The sequence below is a fragment of the Sciurus carolinensis genome, unplaced genomic scaffold, assembly GCF_902686445.1.
Source record: "Sciurus carolinensis unplaced genomic scaffold, mSciCar1.2, whole genome shotgun sequence".
NCBI lineage: Eukaryota > Metazoa > Chordata > Mammalia > Rodentia > Sciuridae > Sciurus > Sciurus carolinensis.
In genome coordinates this window covers 1,019,825-1,039,949 of record NW_025920154.1, presented here as the reverse complement: position 1 = coordinate 1,039,949, position 20,125 = coordinate 1,019,825, and the positions used below count along the sequence as shown (strand labels likewise).

Genomic DNA, 20,125 nt, shown 5'->3' with positions numbered 1-20,125 from the left:
TTTGTTTTATTTTCAATGTTTTTATTTGTTTGGGTATCTTTCAAAATGCAGCTCTAATAGTGAATTCCTTTAGCTTATACTTATCTCAGGTTTTCATTTCTACTTTAGTTCTGAAGGATAGCTTTGCTGGATGTAGCAATTGAAGTTGGCAGTTAGTTTCTTTCCAGGCTCAAAATATATCTTTCCAAACTCTCCTACCCTTTAGAGTTTCATCTGAGAAATCTACTGTCATCTGATTGGTTTGCCATTTTAAGTGACTTGGAACTTCTCTTTTACAGCTTTGAAATTCTTTGTTCTGGAGTTTTGGTATTTTTACCTGTAATGCATCATGGAGAGGGTCTTTTCACATTTTGTCTATTTGGGGTTTGAAATGCTCCAGTATCTTAATGTCCATATTGTTCCTAATATTTGGGAAATTTTCTGCTATTATTTTACTTAATAGATTATCTATTTCAATAGTCTGTATCTCTCTTTCCTTCTTCAAACCTATGAGTCTTAAATTAGGTCTCTTTAATGTTGTTCTAGACTTCTTATATACTCTGATTCTTGTTTTTATTTCCTTTTTACTGTCAAACACCTTGTCTTCAAGTCTCACTTAATCTAGTCTATTGGTGAGATTCAACTGAGTTTTTTACTTATTACTGTATTATTCATTACCAAGTGTTCTGTTTAGTTCTTTTTCAGAATCTTATGCTTCAGATTTCCAATTTGTATTCTGCATTGCCTTCTTTAATTTATTCAGTTGTTTACTTGTATCATCTTTGAGTTTATTGGTCATTTCAACAATCAATTTTTTGAATTCTTTGCCTGAGATTTCATGTACTTTGATACCTATAGATTCACTTATTAGGGAGATAAGAACTTTTGGGGGATTATTTTGTTGGCCTATTTCCTCATTTTCCAGTTATTCTATGTTGAGATTTGGACATCTGTTGGGATTCATTTCTCTTCTACTTTTTAGTAAGCAGTTATCTTTTCAACATGTACCCTGAACTGGGGGTATATCTCAGCACAAATGCATCTTCTTGGTATAATCTTGGTGGTTGGTTCAATCATCAGAACTACTTTGAGAGGAAAGTGTAACTACCATTAACATCAGTATTTTTTGTGTGTGAAAGCATAGTTTATTTTCTCAGACTTTTGTAGTTTATTTTTACAAAATAGCAGACAAAATTTGGTTCTTTGTATTAATACAGAATACGTAATATATATTGAAATATATATATATATGTATATAGCACTTAAGTTATAAACGCACAGCAAAGTCAGCATCACTTAAACAGCCACGTGTTTTTCACATAATTAGGGTTTGATCAGGAGCTAAATAAACAGTTTTCAGTTTAAATATATAAAGTCTTTGATGCTTTATCTCCACCAGTGTTTACAAAAGCTAGTCTAAAAACTATTACCACCTACAAAAGTAATGTTTCAGAATATAATTTTGCTATCATGCCATAATAAAAACTTAACATTATAGAAAGCCAGAGGGAACTAGTCACTTCGGTGCAACTGCGGTAGGTAGACTTAATCATGATTTTAAGAAGAGTGCTATGGGAATCCAAAAGGGATGCTTCTGGATTTTCAGTTGCCGGATGCTTTATGGTCCAACCACCTCTTAATCCAGATTAGAATCATGCCACTAATCACCTAACTATGATAGAGGGATGTTGCATAGGGACTCTCTTCATCTCTGCTCTCTTCTTTTAGTTTCTTGGCTGCCTGTGTTGATAATTTAATCTGCAAATCAAGTCTCTGTAGGAAATCTCTGGCTGACACTTCCTCGGGCTGTATCTCGGATTCCTGAGGAGTGGGAGGAGGAAGGTCTTCCCCAGCCACCCCAGGCTCCTCTTGTGAAAAACTGCTATCAACAGTTTATTTTCATGACTCGGTACTTGAGCGCGATGCCCTGCAGCGTGTCTCAGGTACAGACCGGGTGCTCCACCAGGCGCTGGATGACGCCGGCGCCCAGCGGTGCCCACACGCTGGCAGTGCTGCCGTCTGCGCGGGTCTTGGTGCGGGCCAGGCTCAGCGACAGCTGCGCGGTGGGGCAGTGGCGGCGGCCGCGGCGAGGGGACTGAGGACCGCAGCGCTTGGGGCCGCCTTCCGACAGGGACAACGCGGGCGAGGAGTCCGCCTGGTCGCCAGGTCAGGGAGCTGCCAAGGGGGCGGTGCCTCCTCTCCCGCCACCGCCTCTTCCTCCTCACAGGGGCTGCGGCTGGTCGTTTCGCGGGGCGGCGGGCGGGAAGCCAAAGAAGGGAGCTGCGGGCTGGGCATGGCGGGAGTCTCCCCGCTGCAAGGCTTTCCTTCCCCGGGCGCCCGTGGCATAGGCGCACCTGCAAGGGGAAAAGCGAAGTGAGTGCCCTCAGCAGTCAGGCGGACTATGGCAGCTCCACCTTGCCCGCCGTCAACTTCAGTATTTTAGGAGCAAACAATACTTGCTATTAAAATATGTAGATCAAAAGGAAAAGAAAAACAAGCCAAGAAAGGAGTGAGGGAAAAGAGAAAGAAGAAATGGGGAGAGGAGGAAAGAAAAAAGAGAGGGGATTACAAATGGTAAAGACATTAAAAGATACCAAGAAAAAAATCCAGTTAATAGAAAAAAAAAAAAAAAAAAAAAAAAGGCTGCAGGCAGCAACTTTCCATCTAACCCAGACCTGGCCTACTGCTACACCTTACTGGCATTGCTTCTCTTTAGAGTTCAGACAGTCAATTTCTGAGGAAAGAGGCTTCCACCTTTCTCTGCTCTGTAGATCCACAAAGTAGCTGGCAGCTTTGCCTCCTATGGCCATCCAGAGACCTGTAAGTCTCTACCACAGTTTCACTTCAGAGCCCAGATTGACTCCGGGTGTTACTGGATCTAACGATCCAATGAGATTTAAAGCATACGTGGCTGCTGAATTTTAGATAGCTAGCTAGCTAGATAGAGTTGAAAAACAGGAAAGAAAACCACAGGAGTTTCTGATGTCTTGCATAGGAGCTTAAACAATAAGGCACTTTTAAAACTGGCTGCCCTTCCCCACTTTAAGTGAATATACCGGGCAGTGCAGGGACCATCTCCTCCTGCACCAGTTCACTAATTAGTATTTGAGTATCTTTTCTGCTCAGATTTGTTTTGCTTAGAAGTGGAGCCTGCCTTTCTCAAAGTTATTGGGAAGCTTTCTTTTAGCTCATTAGAAGGGAGCTCTCCCTATTCCACCAACCTGTCCTGGACCCAGTTCTGTGTATTCTATTTCTTTCACTAATTCTCCTACTCTAAACACCAATATTTCTGGGTTTCACCTAGTTGCTAACTTTCTGAGTTGCACTCTAGCACTTTCCTGTGGTATTTCTACTTCATCATGCAGCCACAGAACTATTGTCCCATTCAGTCTTGGAGAGAGCTGGTACGCAGGAGATGCCTTAGTCTGCCATTTCCAGAGTTCCCCCAAAAGACGATTTTATTAATGCAGTAATAGTGATTGAGTTGTTTAAAAAAAGGCACGTTTTCTCTTTTAAAAGGATAATAGAAGAAATGGAACAATAGTAGGAATAATCTTTTGTAACCCATTTTTAAACCTACGTGCTTCTGGGCTCCTCTTTTTCCTGTAGACCAATGCTTGCCTGCTTGGAGAAGCTAAGTTTTATCAGCTCTTTGAATGGTGTTACATTTTACAGCTACAAAGATATTCTACAAACCAATTATATCATACTGTCCTTGCAGTGCTATTTTGGTTAAATGGTTTTGAGGGTATAAAATGTTTGGCGAGTATCCTGGCAGTTTATATGAGAATGTAGGATATGAGGATGTTGGGTATCCTTCCATTCTGTTTTTTAGAAAAGTTCAAAAGTGTGTTGACTCTGTTGTGCCCACTATTTTGGGCAATGAAGACAAAGAAGGTAGAATAAAAACTTCCATGATTTAGGTGAAGAAACATATGACTGGGCTGAAAATGTGATCAAATGAGTGATCTCCAGAAATCTTTAATTTATGACTTGGAATATTTCTCTGAGGTGCCTCATTTTACTCTAAATTCACAGATCAATTTTGCTATCATCTGCTTTGAGATAATAAAGACTGGTTGTGTAGCCTTAAGTTTAGCTTTAGGATACACCCCTAAAGTTTAGTCCCCAATTTCCTTTTGTAAGTCTCCTCTTGGCTTCCTTACCATTTTCAGTTACCAGTAGACTGCTGGATCTGTATCCCTACTTGATAACTTTCTTTTGGGAATCAGGCATATCTCACTTATATGTTACAGATCTAGGGGATTCACCTTGTCTAAAACCACACTTATTTTCCCCATCGTCTAAATACCCTCCTCCTGTGTCTCTCAGTGAGGACATTATTGCCCAATCTTACCATATTTTCTGATTCCTTCATTCTCCTCACACCTCATACTCAATTAATCTTCACACTTTAAATATCTCTTCACAACCTGTTCTAATTTCTGTTGTATTACATCTTACTTGCATTGTCTTTTGCACAATTGTTCAGATCACTGTCACCAGCCTCTTCATCATTCTCCTGCCCTCAGTCTGGCTCTTTTCCAGTTCATTCTCCACAAGGCAAGAGAGTGAAGTATGTAAAATGCACGGTTGGAGCCAGGCAGCCAACTTCGGAGGCTGTTGCAAGAGAATTACAAGTTTGAGGCCACCCTCAAATGGAGTCAGCATCAGGATTAATTTAATAATATGTAAATAATTATATTGCATATTATGTGTCATAAAATATTATATGTAGTTGAGTATACATTAATATTTAATGCTCTGCACTATGTCCCTTCATTGCTCAGTCTCCACTACCCTTCATCTTGTCCTAAATGAGTTAATTGATCATTCTTCAGATATAATATTTCTGGTAGTTTTAGATATCATGAACATTATTTTCAATTAAAAAAATCTATTTTGTCAATTCTTCATTTCATGACAAATTCACATCATCAGTTCTTACAGAACTCTTCATTTTGTTACTGTTATTTTCTTTTCCCAATCTAATATTCCTCATGAATACATGCTTTTATGTGTTTGGTATTCTTGAAAGTATATGTATTTTTGTTAGGTGTATAGTATTTCTGTTTGTGTTTAGTTTATACAAATACTCTTGAATCACAGACATCATTTTTTTAAAACTCAACTGGCTTCGGAAAAAATACTACTAATTTTTTCTGGGTGAATTCCTATCTAGTTTTTTTGTTTCTTAGTGCTATGTAGTATTCCAAAGGGTGAAAGTTTTGCTGAGTTGTACAGCACTAGAGGGCACTATTCACCTTTTATTGCATGTGTTTAATATTCCCCTGCAGTTTTGCAATGTGGTGGCCCTGGGTGCATTCCCCAGATTTTATTCAAATGTTTGCACATTGATAACAGTCTATATTCCCTTATTTCTCAGGTCACCATAGAAAACACTCTGATGAATATTCCCACATTGAGTTCTACATGGGAATTTCTCTAACATGTATTACAAAGTAAGATTACTTGGCCATATAATAATGGCCTTATTCAATTTGTCTAAGTCTGTTGAGTTGCTTTCAGATTGCCTTCTCTACATTATAATCCACAGGCACAGTAAATTGCTGTTATTTAATTTCCACTAATCCAATGGGCAAAAGTAGTCACTGTTTTTTACTTTTACATTTATCTGATGACTGCCTTTGAGAAAACCTTTGCATACCTTTAGCCATTTGGGTTTACCCTTTTATGAATTGCCTGTTCATATCATTTTACACTTTTATGTAGTATTTCCTGATTTTTCTTATCATTTGCAGGGTTTCCTACTATATTCTGGATATTTTTCTGTTACTAATGTTGAGGATATATGATAGATTGTCACAAAGTCTCCTTCTGGTCTTCTTTTATCAGAAGCTAGGAATCTAAAAGTGACTTTTCTGAATCCCTTGTAGGTTGTGTTTCAGATGAAATTTGGGTTTGATTTTGTGACACATTTGGAAGGTCTCAGTCAGATTTAATGTCCATTGTTTCTACTTGCAAGCAGAGTAGAGGACCTCTCTAACACTTCTGGGGCAGGGGTCTAGTGTCCAGGTCCTAACTTTATGAAGATCCAGGGTAGGTATGGTGTGCCAGTCTTTCTAGTTTGACTGGTGCAGGCACAGCAATGGGTCTGAAGCCAGCTGCATCCAGAGGTAGCATCTAGGGGTAGCAATGAGGCTTCCTGATCCTGGCAGCAGAAGTGTGCTTTTAGAGCCTGGGACTTTAGATCATAGAGATGGCTCTTCTTTGATATCCTGGTCCTACCTTATGGCTTTGTGAATAATATCTAAAAAGATTTTAGAACCCTTTTATTCAAGTTTTCCAAGATTCTGTAAACCAAGTCACACCCTATAGGGCTCTTTCTGTTAAAATTATTTGGAGTAGATTCACTTCTTTGTAATATCAACATACAGAATTAGTTTTAAATAGCAAATAGTTTCCTCTAATATTTATCCTTTTTAAATTTTATAGTATGGCTGGTTGAACAGAAATATTTTCATATAATCAGATACATATCTAAGATAGATTTTACTACTTAAACACCTTCATATGGTATTCTTCTAAGCAACTTACTAATTAGATGTTACTTTCCCCCTACATTTCATATATATTCCATCTTAATATCTGAATTCCAGATGTAAATTTCATATTATAAAATCTGTATCTAAGGTATAGTTTGTATTGTTTTCCTCTCATTTAAAAAAGTGTTGTTCCTAAATCACAAAAAGTCTTCCTCCTATAATCTATTTACTTTATCACTTTGCCCTTTACATTTAAGCTTTTGAACTAGAGTCCTCTTTAGTGTATGATTATAATGTAGAAATCTAGTTTTATTTTTCTCCATATAGAAAACCAAATTAATGGACTTTTTTTTTTTTTTTTTTGATACAGCGGATTGAACCCAAGGACCTTTTGCCATTGAACTCCATCTCCAACCCTTCTTATTTTTTGAGACAGGTTCTAGCTAATTTGCTGAGGCTGGCCTTAAACACATGATCCTCCTACCTCAGCCTTCAAAGTTGCTAGGATTACAGGTGTGCACTGCCATACCCAACCTAAATAGTCTTTTTTTCCAATGATTTTTATTACCAGTTTTATGTCATACCATATAGATTAATCTGTTTCTGTGGTTTCTGTTTTCCTTTATTGTGTATCTTTCTGTTTTAAGCCAGAACTACATGAGTCTTATAACTGCAAAACATATGATTACTACTCCCAGAGATGTACTCCTTTTTTTCAAAATTGACTTAGTTCATCATTATATTCCTTGTATGTAGTCTTCCCTGTAAATTTAGAATAGTGAGGAATTTGGAAGATGGTGGAAGCAAGCTGGGCAGTGAGTCCTGATTTCATTACAACACAGAAGGCAATGAAGGAAAAGCAGAATTGAGAGGTAGGTGACAAAATAAATGTTCTAAGACTTGATATAGTCTGAGATCTGGAGAGACTGGAAGAGTGGTTACCAGAGAAGAAAACCCCAACCAAACCTGAGGATGAGAAGGGGGAAGGGGCAACAGAAGGTGAGGGAAACGAACATTCATCTAAGTTCACTCACTTAAAAACAGTTGAACAGACAGATAAAATTTAAAGCTTGATGGTAATAAAAGGCCCTCAGAGGAGTGCAAACAAAATCAAATCATGAGTTGTGCAGAAGGAAGGGTCTGAGCCCAGTGTTAACAGGTGCACAAGGTGAACCATGATCACAACTGGCAAGTGCCCGGGCATTGTTTGGACACTTGTGGGACCTTGCATCAAACTTAGTTAACAGAAGAAATCAACGCAACCCAGGGCAGTGGAAACTAGAGTCCAGGTGAACCACCTGAGACCCTTCACTACAATACCTCGGAGAGTAGTATCAGCTGGGGGAATACTTCTGCACCACAGAATGCCCATGGAAAACCCACAAGCATTCTTGTGCTTACAGACAGCTGCCAGGATCTTCACTACTGTGAAAAAGATCCCAAAGAGGGGAGCAGGTAAACTGACCCACAGCAATCACAGGGACACTCCAGAGCCTACATCCTGAACTACTGCACACAATGGATACAGCCAGACCACCACACTGCACACTCTGAGGAATCAGCTGCAGGCCCTGATATGACAAACCAGAAACTGCTGGTAGGAGATTCAGAATATCTAGGGAATTGGCTTCTGTGCCCTGCAGCTCAGGAGAGAGCCACAGCCCAAACTGATGGGAGATCTTAAAGTCCAAACTCAAAGGAAATCCAAACCAAGATTCAACAAGAATTTTCTTCACCTTGACATGGTATACTCTAAACAACTTTACTGTCAACTTTGAACACATAAATAACTCTTTAATGTAATGTAAATTATCCTTCCTTTTATAGATTTCTTTTCTCCCTCTCCTATTTGCCCAATCTTTCTTCCTGCCCCCTTCTAGCCCTCATGTAAGGTTACAGTACGTTTACTAAATTTAACAAATAATATTTTGACCTATTCTAGAACTTTGTTATAAATTTACACCTGAATTTGAGGAACCACAGAGAATAATTGCATCAAGTTTTTGTTTTGTATAAAGCTGAATAGAATGAGGCTTGACTCAGAAGTGATTATAGTAAATAGGGCACAGTGGCATCTCTTAAAGTGTTGCCGATATTGGGATCAGCAGAGGACACATTGACTTAAAATATCATTATCTGGATATTCATGCAACCCAGGGCTCTTAAGAAAAGGAAGCTCACAAAGTAGTCCTTCACTTAGAATAAGTATACCAAAAGACAAAAAAGCAATGGAAAATCAAGGAAAGAAACCATCCCAAACAGCCCATAATGCTTCAACAATAGACTTCATTGACACCACAGTGGAGGAAATGTTGGCGATGGAATTTAGAAAGTTCATAGTTATACTGTTCTGAGGTAAAAGAAGATGTAAGGAGTAAGATCAAAGAAAATACAGGAAGTGAAAGGTCACTCTAATAAAGAGATAGAGATTCTGAAAAAGAACCAAACAGAAATCCTTACAATGAAAAAATCAATACACCAAATTAAAAATTCAATGGAAACCATCACAAATAGATTAGACCACTCTGAATATTGATTTTCAGACCTTGAAGACAAAGTGTGTAATCTTGAAAATAAAGTTGTCCATAGAGATAAGATGTTAAGAGACTGAACAGAATATTCAAGAAATCTGGGATAACATTAAAAGACCATATTTAAGATTCACTGGGATAGATGAAGGCCCTGAAATAACAAACTAAAGGAATGAACAATATTTTTTTAAATCATTATTAAGCTTCACATTTATTTTGTATACTTCTCTGTACCTTTTTTTTTTTTTTTTTTTTTTTTCCCTTTTGGAGATAGGGTCTCATTATGCTGCCCAGGCTGGTCTGGAATCTGCTGGGCTTGCTATCTTGCCTCTGCCTCCCCACTAGCCAGGACTACAGAGCATGCAAGCATGCCCAGCTCATGTGTGCTGTTATTAAAAGGTTTAAAAAGTAATGATGCTGTCTACAGTAGTGGAAATGAAGATGGAGGAAGGTGGTTGATTTTTGACTCTGAAAAATGGATAGAGGGAAGAGATAAGGAATACATCAAAAGGAGAGGCAGATTAAGATGAACAACGGGCCCACGGGCTTGGGTCCAGTCCTCAGAACCCCAAAAAAACAGAAACATGAAGAGTAGTGTTGAACACTCTGGTTAGAGGACACCTGTAATACTGAACTGGTAAGGTCCATGGCTGCTGTGTGAAGTCAGAGAAGCCACTTATCCAGAATTCAGATTCCATTCCCCACAGGAGGCAAGTCAGTGAGGTTGATGATTCTGATACTGAGAACACTGGGTTTAAAACTCCAGTTCTGTTACTTCATGGTTATTTGATCTTGAACAATTACTTCATCTGTGCCCTCCTAGCCTCAGTTTCCTCATGCACAGAGTATGAACTTGTAATTCCTCACAGAACTTCTGGTAAATCAGGACTAGGCACTTGGGATGTATGTTGCCTTGGTTACCAATTAACAATGAACGAGAAAACATAAAAGACCAGGTAACAATCACTGCATGGTTCTTACACCTTTGTGTAAGAACTAGTCCTTAGGTTTGTAAATCTGGGCACTCTGTAGACCTGCAGTGACTACAACTCCATGTCCCAGGCAAGGCATGCCATTTGGTCCTCCTATACTGGTTTGTGGTATAGTGTAGGCATGTGGCTTCCTACCATCTTCCATCAAAAGGTGAGGACAGGAACTGCTGCACTGCTGTGCTGGCAGAGCAGATCAGACCTACTTGAAGCAAGCCTTGCAAACCTGAGATGATTACAGCTAACATTTACCAAGCACTAAGTGTAGGGCACTGTGCTGAGTACATCACTGGCATCACCTCAGTGGGCTCTCCAAACTTTAAGGAGGTGGGCGAGTTTATTATCTTACACTGAGAAAAATGAAAGTTTAAAGAGGTTAAATTCTTCAGGGTTACATATCTTGTATGGAAGGGCAGGGATCTGAAACCAGACTGCTGAGATCCCTAGTTACTCTTGATACTGTTTACCTCCGTTTTTTCTGGACCTCCCTGGCCGGGCCCCCCATCTGCAGGCAGCCAACATCACGGGCATCAGAGTCTGCCCAGCTGCAACACCTGCTCTCTGATTGACTGGTTCTACACAAGTGCTAGTCTAACAGCACGGGGAATATTGCCCTCTCAAGCTACCCCTGGCACTGGGCTCACTTAGCAGGCCTGAGGGATGGGGCACCTATTACAATTGTTGGGCAAGGGGTACCCAACAAATGCCCAGCTCTTGTGCTCTTGCTAGGCTTTGAGGCCTCAGTGAGGCTGCCTCGAGTGTTTCTGCGGCGCTGGGGATAGCACCCAGGGCCTTACTCATGCTTGGCAAGCAATCGACACTGAGCTACGTCCCAGCCTTCCTGAGGCCCATGGGCTCTAACTAAAGGCCACGGTTACCTTGGTGCTGGAAAGCCCCTCGGATGCGTTTAGGATGGAATTTCCTAACTCTGCCCAAAGCCATCTTCATCCCCCGCCGACGGCTGTCTTCTACTCAAGAGCACGAACGACCAGTGCGGGCTTGTAACTGGAGGTTCACGCACGTAGCCTGGACACGGGGGCAAGGCGGGGATACACCCTGGCACCCTAGCGACACAGGTCAAGGGAGGGCAAGAGGCTGGCTTGAGGCCATGGAGACCCGCGGAGGCTAGGACCCAGGTCCCCACTACGTTAAGCCTACGTCACCAGGACTCCGCTCCAGAGTCCGCGGCTGAGCCGGAGCCCCCAGATTCCAAATCAGCCCCGTGTCCCCAAGCGCGCCCAACCCGGTCCTTCGACCCTGCAGGTGTACTCCGGGGAAACTGAGGCGAGGGCGTTTGTGAATTCACTTCTCCCTCAGTCCCTGACCCGGGGGCAGCAAAACTGTTTTCCCTCTCCTCAAAAACGCAGGGGACAGCAGGAAAGAAAGGAAGGAAGGGAAGGGGTTCTGAAACAAGGAAGGTGTGAGAGTCAGCCGACCCTGCCACACTCAAGATGGCGGCAGCGGCAAAAGGGGAGGTCGAGCAGAACGTGTAGCCGCATCTCCTTCAGTCCGCTCCCGGCAGGTAAGAGCCCCAGGAAGCAATGACCTCGCCGCAAGCCGCGCCAGGGTCCGGGAATCCGAAGCCGGGCAGCGGTGGCCTCTCCGGCGCTTTCCGTTCGGGACTGCCGCTTGCCTGGTCTTTCGCCACCGCCATCTTAGACCCGCAGGTGGGCAGCCGGGTAGGTGGCTGGAGTGAGGTAGGTGGGCCAGGAGAGCGCAGGCGGAGCGACCTCCAGGTTCCCTCCGCTGCAGCCGCCGCCACCGCCTTTGTGTGGAGCTCTGACTCTGAGTCGCCTCAGCCCGGGGCGGGAGCGCGCAGCAGGGCGGGGGGTGGGGGACGCCACAGAGAGAAAGGAAGAGGGCGGGGAGTCCTCAGAGGAGGAGGCGGGGCGGCTAAGCTCCTCCCTCAGCGGCGGTGTCCGGGAGGCGGTGCCGCCCCCTGCCCGGTGGTCTCTTTAACTCAGACGTTCGCCGACCCACCGGCATCCGGCAGCCGCGGGTGGGCCGAGGCTGAAGTGGGTACTGAGGCGATCACCATGGCGTTTCTCAAACTACGCGACCAGGTAGGTGAGGGGCGGCAGGGCGGGATCGTGCCGCGCGGGGAGGAAGGGAAAGAGGGCGGGCCAGCGGTTCGAGCCGCCAGGGCGTCCGCTTGGCGGTCTTGCTGCGAGGGAAGCCGGGTCCCTGGCCGGGGCCGGGCGCGAGGCTGTGGGCGACTTGCTTTTCAGTGTAGCTCGCGCCGGAGGAGCCCACGTGCCGCCCAGGGTTTAGCCGCCGCGATGAGAGGGGCGGGTTCCGCGCTGGCCGCGCCGGTTAGGCGCCTCCTCTTTCCTGTCTCGTGAGGCTCGGGCCTAACCGGTGGCTTTCCGCTGCCGGACTGGAGATGTGCTGGCGACCGTGACCTGGGGTCAACCACCTTGGTCTTCTGTTTGCTTCGTGGTACAGCTGGAGGCACCACTCTCTCCGGGAAAGGTGGTGGTGGTGTGTGTGGGGGAGGGGGAACCAAAAAACAAAAAAAGCCTGGTTGATTCTGCTAGGGATTCGTTGTTACTCAGGTGTGCAAGTCCTCAGACTTGTTTTCGTTTGACGTTTTGTGCACCATCTCGGTTAGTTTTCTTGACTTAGGAAGAGCTGGTCAAATACCCGAAGTGCCAGAGACTGTGACACTTGGGAACTGAAAAAATATTTGTGTCTAGGAATAAAATCGCAACGGTACCTGAGAGAGTCGTATACCTAAAAACCTGGGAAGAGGTGCAGACGTTTTCAGATATTTGTATCTGACTTTTAAGGAAATAAGAAATGAACGTGAAATTTACCGAGTCACGGGAACTTAATAGTGCCGAGAACTTATTTTTGCCATTTGTTTTTCTGAACAGAAGATATTGAAGAGATTTGAAGGGAAAGTAGCTTGCATGCAGTAGGAAACTTTCAAAAGTGAGTACCCCTTTTTACAAAAACAATGGGGGACTCTTAGCAAATAGCGTACCTTAAATTCTGAATCCAGTTAATACCAAAGTGATTTTATGTTTAGAGTGATGATATTGGCCCTATGTGTCTTTTCGTATCAGGAGAACTTTAGCTGGCGTTAATAACATCAGGTCATGATAGTTTGAAAAATTGTTTAAAGTTTATACTTTTTATTCAAATTAGATATACAGTATGTTAAGCACTAACCACACGTGGCAAGTTAAATTTAACAAATAAGTTGTGTTCCATAGTTATGCTATTCATATCCCAAAAACTCAGTAGCCACAATAGCTTTGATTATTTTATTGAACAGGACAGGTAAAGAACACTTAGGATTTTTCACAAAGTTTTATAAGACAACACTGTTGATAACAGGTAAAGCTCAGTTAAAGCATAAACCATATCTAATTCCCTTTCAGTTAGTGTACATTATACTCTTAACAGAATGAAACTCAAGGTGTAGGTTTTCCATGAACTTTTACCAATTCAGTAGGATTTTGTGCTTTCATTTTTATTTCTAATCCTTGATTTTGAAAAAGTTAGTTTTGTGTTGTAGATTATTGTGTGCCTTAGGAATTTGGTGGACTTTTAAGAGGACATCCTATTTTATTTGCCATAAGTTTAAACAGAAACAGGATTTCAGTTGGAAAAGAAGTTGAGTTGCATCTTTGCATTTGAGTAGGAATTGCAAATATGGAGCAGTTGTGATAGTAGTCCCATTTTACATGATACCTACTAATATTTGGTGGTGATACTGTTCTTTAAAACCTGTCTTTTTGAGAATACTTGGACAGGTTAATTAAATGGGCTGACTGGAAGGAAATATTGAGATTTATCTCTGTCCTACTAAATAATTGATCTATCTGGTCTTTCTTTTGAAAGATTTTGAGGAATTTGTTTTGCCTGGTTTAAAGGGAATACCTGTTTCTAGCAATCATATGTTGATATTTTATTAGCAGTTAAAAGTGATAATAAAAGTGAAATGGAATGCAAATACTCTTAACTTTTCCCATCTGCAGGAAAAGCAGCTAGATGAATTACTTTATTTGGAGGAAAGGAAAAGATCTGGATAAGTACAGAGAATTTTAAAGTTGGAAGGTTCTTGATGTAGCTTCTGACTCAAAAGCCTTATATACACTCGAGATCGGAAGTAGTAGAATCTGCTTTTCTAGGTCTGTTTCAATATGCACCTTGTATTTTGTTTTCTTCCAGCTTTGTAAAATACAGTTTAATACATAGAAACTGTAAATGAATAAGGGCTTTCTTCGTGCAAGTAAGTATTAGGAGGGTTCTAGATGGCTTAAATATAAAACAAGTAAGTAAATAAAGCAGTTCTCATGTCCATTCAAAAATTTGAATGAAAACAGCATTCTCTCATTTTGTGCTGACATGTAATTATGGTTATAAGAAGTAATTACTACATTCTGTTTATCAGTAGATGGAAATAATTTTTAATTGTAAATAAAATAAATAATTTGTTTTCTGTCTGTAGGAGTTAGACACATGATTTTTTTCCCCTGAATTATTTCACTTTGGTTTATACAACATGAGTTGATATTCAATTGTAGGGTCACTATCATGATTTTTACCTTTTCAGTTAGTAAAAATTAATCATATGTGATTACATTGAATTTTTCAGCAGTAATAGGAAAGGTAGAAGGTCTTTGTTTAGATTGGGATCACAAACTCCCAAACTGAGAAACTAAATAACAATTAACACTTGGCTTTAGTATTTAGAAGACAGTGGAGAGTGGTAGAAATGATGGCCATAAGATAAAGTATGTTAGTTGCTGCTCTGCTCCAAGCCTTTCTTTGTTGCTGTGCAGGTGTAATAGTAGTTTTAGAACTCCATTTCTTTTAAGAAACCATAATCCAAATTGTTAGGCAAAATCTGTGAATGTTAGCAAGTTGGTAACCACCAATGGCAGTTAATGCTGCGATTCTAAAAAGGTGTCAGTAAGAACTAGTTTGTAACTTCTAATTTAGATCATTTGGAGAAAACTTAACTACAAAACAAGATTCCTATTAACAGTTTTCAGGGCTGGGGAATGTAGCTCAATGGTAAAGTAAGACTTGCTTATGATGCATGAGGTACTGGGTTCAATCCCTAGCACCAAAAAAATTAAGTGAAAAATAAAAACAGTTTAAGATAGCAAGCCAGGCATGGTTATGCCTTCCTGTGATCCCAATGGTTCTGGAGGCTGAAGCAGGAGGATCACAACTTCAAAGCCAACCTCAGCAACTTAGCAAGACCCTGTCACAAAATAAAAAATAAAAAGGACTGGGGATGTGACTCAGTGGTTAAGCACCCTTAGGTTCAATCCCTGGTACCCCCCAAAAAGATGAAATAGCAAAATGATCATAAAGTTTTGTTTGTTTTTGTTGTTGTTGTTTTGTTTTTTTAATACTTGTGATTAAACCCAGGACCTTATGTACGCTAAGTGAGCCTTCTACCACTGAGCTACACCCCCAGCCCCATTCATAAACTTTTGTATGATATTTAAAGAGTTCTTTTAAAAAAATCTTCATGGGGGCTGGGTTTGTGGTTCAGTGTGGGGCACCAAGTTTGAGCCTCAGTACCACACATACACAAAAAAAAGTAAATAAAATAAAAATTGTGTTCATCTACAACTAAAAATTATATAAAAAGAAGCTTCATGTATATGCCTTTTTGCTTCCAGTGTATATGTATAATCTTGGGTAGTATTTCTATTTTCACAATTTGTTTTAAAATGGAGTTAAATTTTGTAGTAGTACTAAAGGATAGTAGCTTTGTTTGGATTTTTTTCTTTTGTCCATTCGTATATAGTAAGTAGGTTCCTTGAAGTCTTATTTTTCCCCCATTAAAAATTTTTAATTAATTTTTATTCTAATTAGTTGTATGTGACAGTATAATGCACTTAAACATTTTGATAGATCATACATAAATGGAGAGTAGTTTCTCATTTTTCTGATTGTACATATTGTAGGGTCACATTGGTCATGCAGTCATATATGAACAAGGTAATACTGTCTGTTTCACCCTACTATCCTTCCTACCTCCATACCCCTTCCCCTCCCTCCACTCCCCTCTACCTAATATAAAGTCACTCTATTCTTTCCTACCCTCCCCACCCTTATGGTGAATTAACTTCGCATATCAGAGAAAACATTCGACCTTTGGTTTTTTGGGTTTGGCCTAGTTTGCTTAGCATGTTATTCTCCAACTCCGTCCATTTACCAACAAATGCCATAATTTCATTCTTCTTTAAAACTGAGTAGTATTCCATTGTATGTATGTATATGTATATATATACATATCACATTTTTCTTTTTCTATTAATCTGTTGAAGGGCACCTAGGTTGGTTCCATAGTTTAGCTATTGTGAATTGAGTTGCTATAAACATTGATGTGTATAATGTACATGTTTATGGAGATACAGTGTAATATTTTGTATGTTGTGTAGTGTATAATGATTACATCAGGATGGTTGTGTAGCCTTCATTCACCTTAAATATTTATCATTTCCTTGTGTTGGGAGCATTCAAAATCCTCTCTCTTATTGCTTGTTGAAATGTACACTTGCATATTTCATTTTGCTATAAAAATATATGATTTATTATTGTCAACCTTAGCATACTGTTATGGAACCTTAGAATTATTTCTGCTATGGAACTGAACCCCTGTACCTGTTAACCATTCCCTATCATCTCCTTTGCCTCCCAGCCTCTAATAACCACTGTTCTCTCTAATGAAATCAGCTTTTTAAGCTTTCACATAAGTGATATTATGCAATATTTGTCTTTCATTTGAATTATTTTTTTGTAGCAGCCATCTTTGTGTGTTCCCTTGTAGGTTGTTGGTTATTATGTGAGAATTCTTGGTATGTTGAAGGTGTTTTTGTTTTGAACAGAGTGGTGCCTTGTTTGATGTTTCAGTAAGGGGAGAGAGAGAGAGAGAGAGAGAGAGAGAGAGAGAGAGAGACCGACCCTTGAGAAATCCTACTGGATTTGTAGAATGGATGAAACAATTGAAGAATACGGATGCCCACCTATTTAAGTATATCATGTTCCTCCTACTTTGTAGTGGAGACTGTGCAGGAGCTAAGGAAAAAGTAGCTACCATCTCTGCCTGTAGGGGTTCTTAGGGCTAGAAGAGGAGAAAGACACATAAATATAGGGTGTGGGAGATGCTTCAGATGAAAAGGTTTGTCAAGGTTGAAGGAAAACATGAAGACTGTTATTTGAAAATGTTGATGAGTAAACAGTTCAAAAGTTAAAAAAAAAAAAAGAAAGAGAAAAAGGAAATATCACCTGTGACACTACTGAAATCTAGAGAATCATCAGAAATTATTTTGAAAATTTATACTACAAGACAAATAATGAAATTGAAACAGCCATCAAAAACCTTCCAACAAAGAAAAGCCCAGGACCAGATGGATTCTCAACCAGTTCTACCAGACCTTTAAGGAAGAACTAATACCAATCCGCCTTAAATTATTCCATGAAATAGAAAAGGAGGGAACTCTGCCAAACTTATTCTATGAAGCCAATATCATCCTGATACCAAAACCCGACAGACACATCAAGGAAAGAAAACCTTAGAACAATATTCTTAATAAACATAGATGCAAATTTTTTTTTAACTTTTAGTTATAGATGGACACAATATCTTTATTTTATTTATTTATTTTCATGTGGTGCTGAGGATTAAACCCAGTGCCTCACACATACTACACAAGTGCTCTACCGCTGAGATACAACCCAAGATGCAAAAATTCTTATTAAATATTGGCATATCACATACAAAAACATACTAAAAAGATAGTGTACCATGATCAAGTGGGTTTTATCCCATGAATGCAAGGTTGTTAACATATGGAATTCAATACATGCAATTTAACATGTAAATAGACTTAAAGACAAAAATAACATGATTATCTCAGTAGATACAGAAAAAGCATTTGACAAAATACAGCATCCATTCATGTTTAAAACACTAGAAAAACTAGGGATAGAAGGAACTTATTTCCACATTGTAAAGGCTATATATGACAAACTCAAGGCCAACATTATTCTGAATGGAGAAAAACTGAAAGCATTTTTTCTAAAATCAGGAACAAGACAAGGATATCCACTTTTACCACTCCTATTCAGCTTATTCCTTGAAACCACCAGTCAGAGCATTTAGACAAGAAAATGAAATTAAAGGGATATGAATACAAATAGAAGAGCTCAAATTATCTGTTTGCTGATGACACGACCCTAAATTTAGAAGACCCAAAAACTCCACCAGAAGACTTCTAGAGCTCACAAATTAATTCAGCCAAGTTGCTGGATATAAAATCAATACCCATAAATCAATTGCATTCCTATACTTCAATGATGAATCTCCTGTAAATTAGGAAAACTATCCCATTTGCAGTAGCCTCAAAAAACAAAAAACAAAGCAAACCCCAAAACAATAAAAACTTGGGAATCAATCTAACAAAAGATGTGAAAGATCTCTACAGACTATGGAACACTGAAGAAAGAAATTGAAGAAGACACAAGAAAATGGAAAGACCTCCCATCTTCTTGGATAGGCAGAATTAATATTGTCAAAATACCATATGACCGAAAGTGCTATACAGACTCAATGCAATTTCCATCAAAATTCCACTGACATTCTTCACAGAAATCAAAAAAGCAGTCAAAAAGTCATTTCGAAAAATAAGAGTACCAGAATAGCCAAAGTAGTCCTTAGTGGGAAAAGTGAAACGGGGGCATCACAATACTAATCTTCAGATTATACTTCAGAGCTATAGTAACAGAAAGAGAATGGTACTGGCATCAAATCAGGCATGAAGACCAATGGAGTAGAATAGAAGACAGAGACAAACCCACAGAAATATAGTTATCTGATACCTGAAAAAGGTACCAAAAATATATGTTGAAGAAAAGATATTTTAAACAAATGGTGCTGGGAAAACTGATAATCATATGTAGTAGAATTAAATTTAACCCTTATCTCTCACTCTGCACAAAACTCCACTCAAAATGAATCAAAGACCTAGGAATTTTTCCAGAAACTATGTACCTACTAGAAGAAAATATAGGCCCAACACTCGTAAGATGTAAGTTCAAATTACTTCCTTAACAAGGCTTCTAGAATGTAGGAAATAAAATAAAATAAAATAAACCAATAAATGGCATGTCATCAAATTTAAAAGCTTCTTCACAACCAAGGAAACAATAGTATGAAGAGAGAGCCTACGGAATGGAACTAAATCTTTGCCACCTATATAGCTCAGGGTGTTAATTTCCAGATATATCAAGAAGTCAAAAAGCTTAACACACACACATACACACACATACTGGGCAAAGGAACTAAACGGACACTTCTCAAAAGAAGAAATATGAGCAGTCAAGAAATATATGGAAAGATATTTAACATCTCTAGCAATTAGAGAAATACAAATCAAAATACACTGAGATTTCATCTCACTCTCAACTTAATGGATTATCAAGAATTATCAGGAATAAAAGTAACAATAAATGTTGGTGAGGTTGTGGGAAAGAGGATAAATTCATACCTTATTGGTGGGACTGAAAATTGGTGCAATCCCCCTGGAAAGTAGTATGGAGAGTCCTCAAAAAAACTAGAAAAGGAACCATTATATGATTCAGTTATCGTACTCCTCAGTAAATACCCAAAGGATTTGAAGTCAACATTCTACAGAAATGCAGCCATATCAATGTTTATAGCAGCACAATTCACAATAGTCAAACTAGGAACCAGCCTAGGTGTCCTTCAACAGATGAATGAATAAGAAAAATGTGGCATATGTACACAATGGGAGTATTAGCCATAAAGAAGAATGATTTGATGACCTTTGTTGCTAAATGAATGGAACTGGAGAGTATCATGCTAAGTGAAATAAGCCAGTCTCAAAAAGTCAAAGTTCTAATGTTTTCTCTGTTATGCAGAAGCTAATCCAAAATAATGGGTGGGTTGGGGAGTTTAAAAAAAAAAAAAAAGAAAAAGAAAAAGGAAAGATTAGTGGAGTAGACAAAGTGGAATGAAGGGGAGGGAGAAGGGATAGGGAAAGAGTGGAATGAATCTGGCTTAACTTGCCTATGTGCATATATGAATATACCACAGTGAATCTCACCATCATGTACATACACACTC

The 20,125-nt window shown here is 39.7% G+C and overlaps 1 long non-coding RNA gene and 1 pseudogene across 3 annotated transcripts in view; one reads left to right on the top strand and one right to left on the bottom strand.

Annotated features, from left to right (window-relative positions):
- Positions 1–1,391: 1,391 nt before the first annotated feature.
- LOC124974568 (lysM and putative peptidoglycan-binding domain-containing protein 2-like) lies at positions 1,392–10,947 on the bottom strand (annotated as a pseudogene).
- Positions 10,948–11,234: 287 nt separating this feature from the next.
- The window catches only part of LOC124974560 (uncharacterized), an 84,715-nt gene continuing 75,824 nt past the window's right edge, over positions 11,235–20,125 (top strand). Inside the window, exon 1 of one of the 3 annotated variants that reach the window (XR_007106798.1) lies at positions 11,235–11,527. This is a non-coding gene — a long non-coding RNA (uncharacterized LOC124974560). Of the gene's footprint in view, positions 11,528–11,909; positions 12,069–12,108; positions 12,478–20,125 lie in introns of those variants that run through there. The other 2 variants (XR_007106796.1, XR_007106797.1) reach the window with 2 other exon arrangements.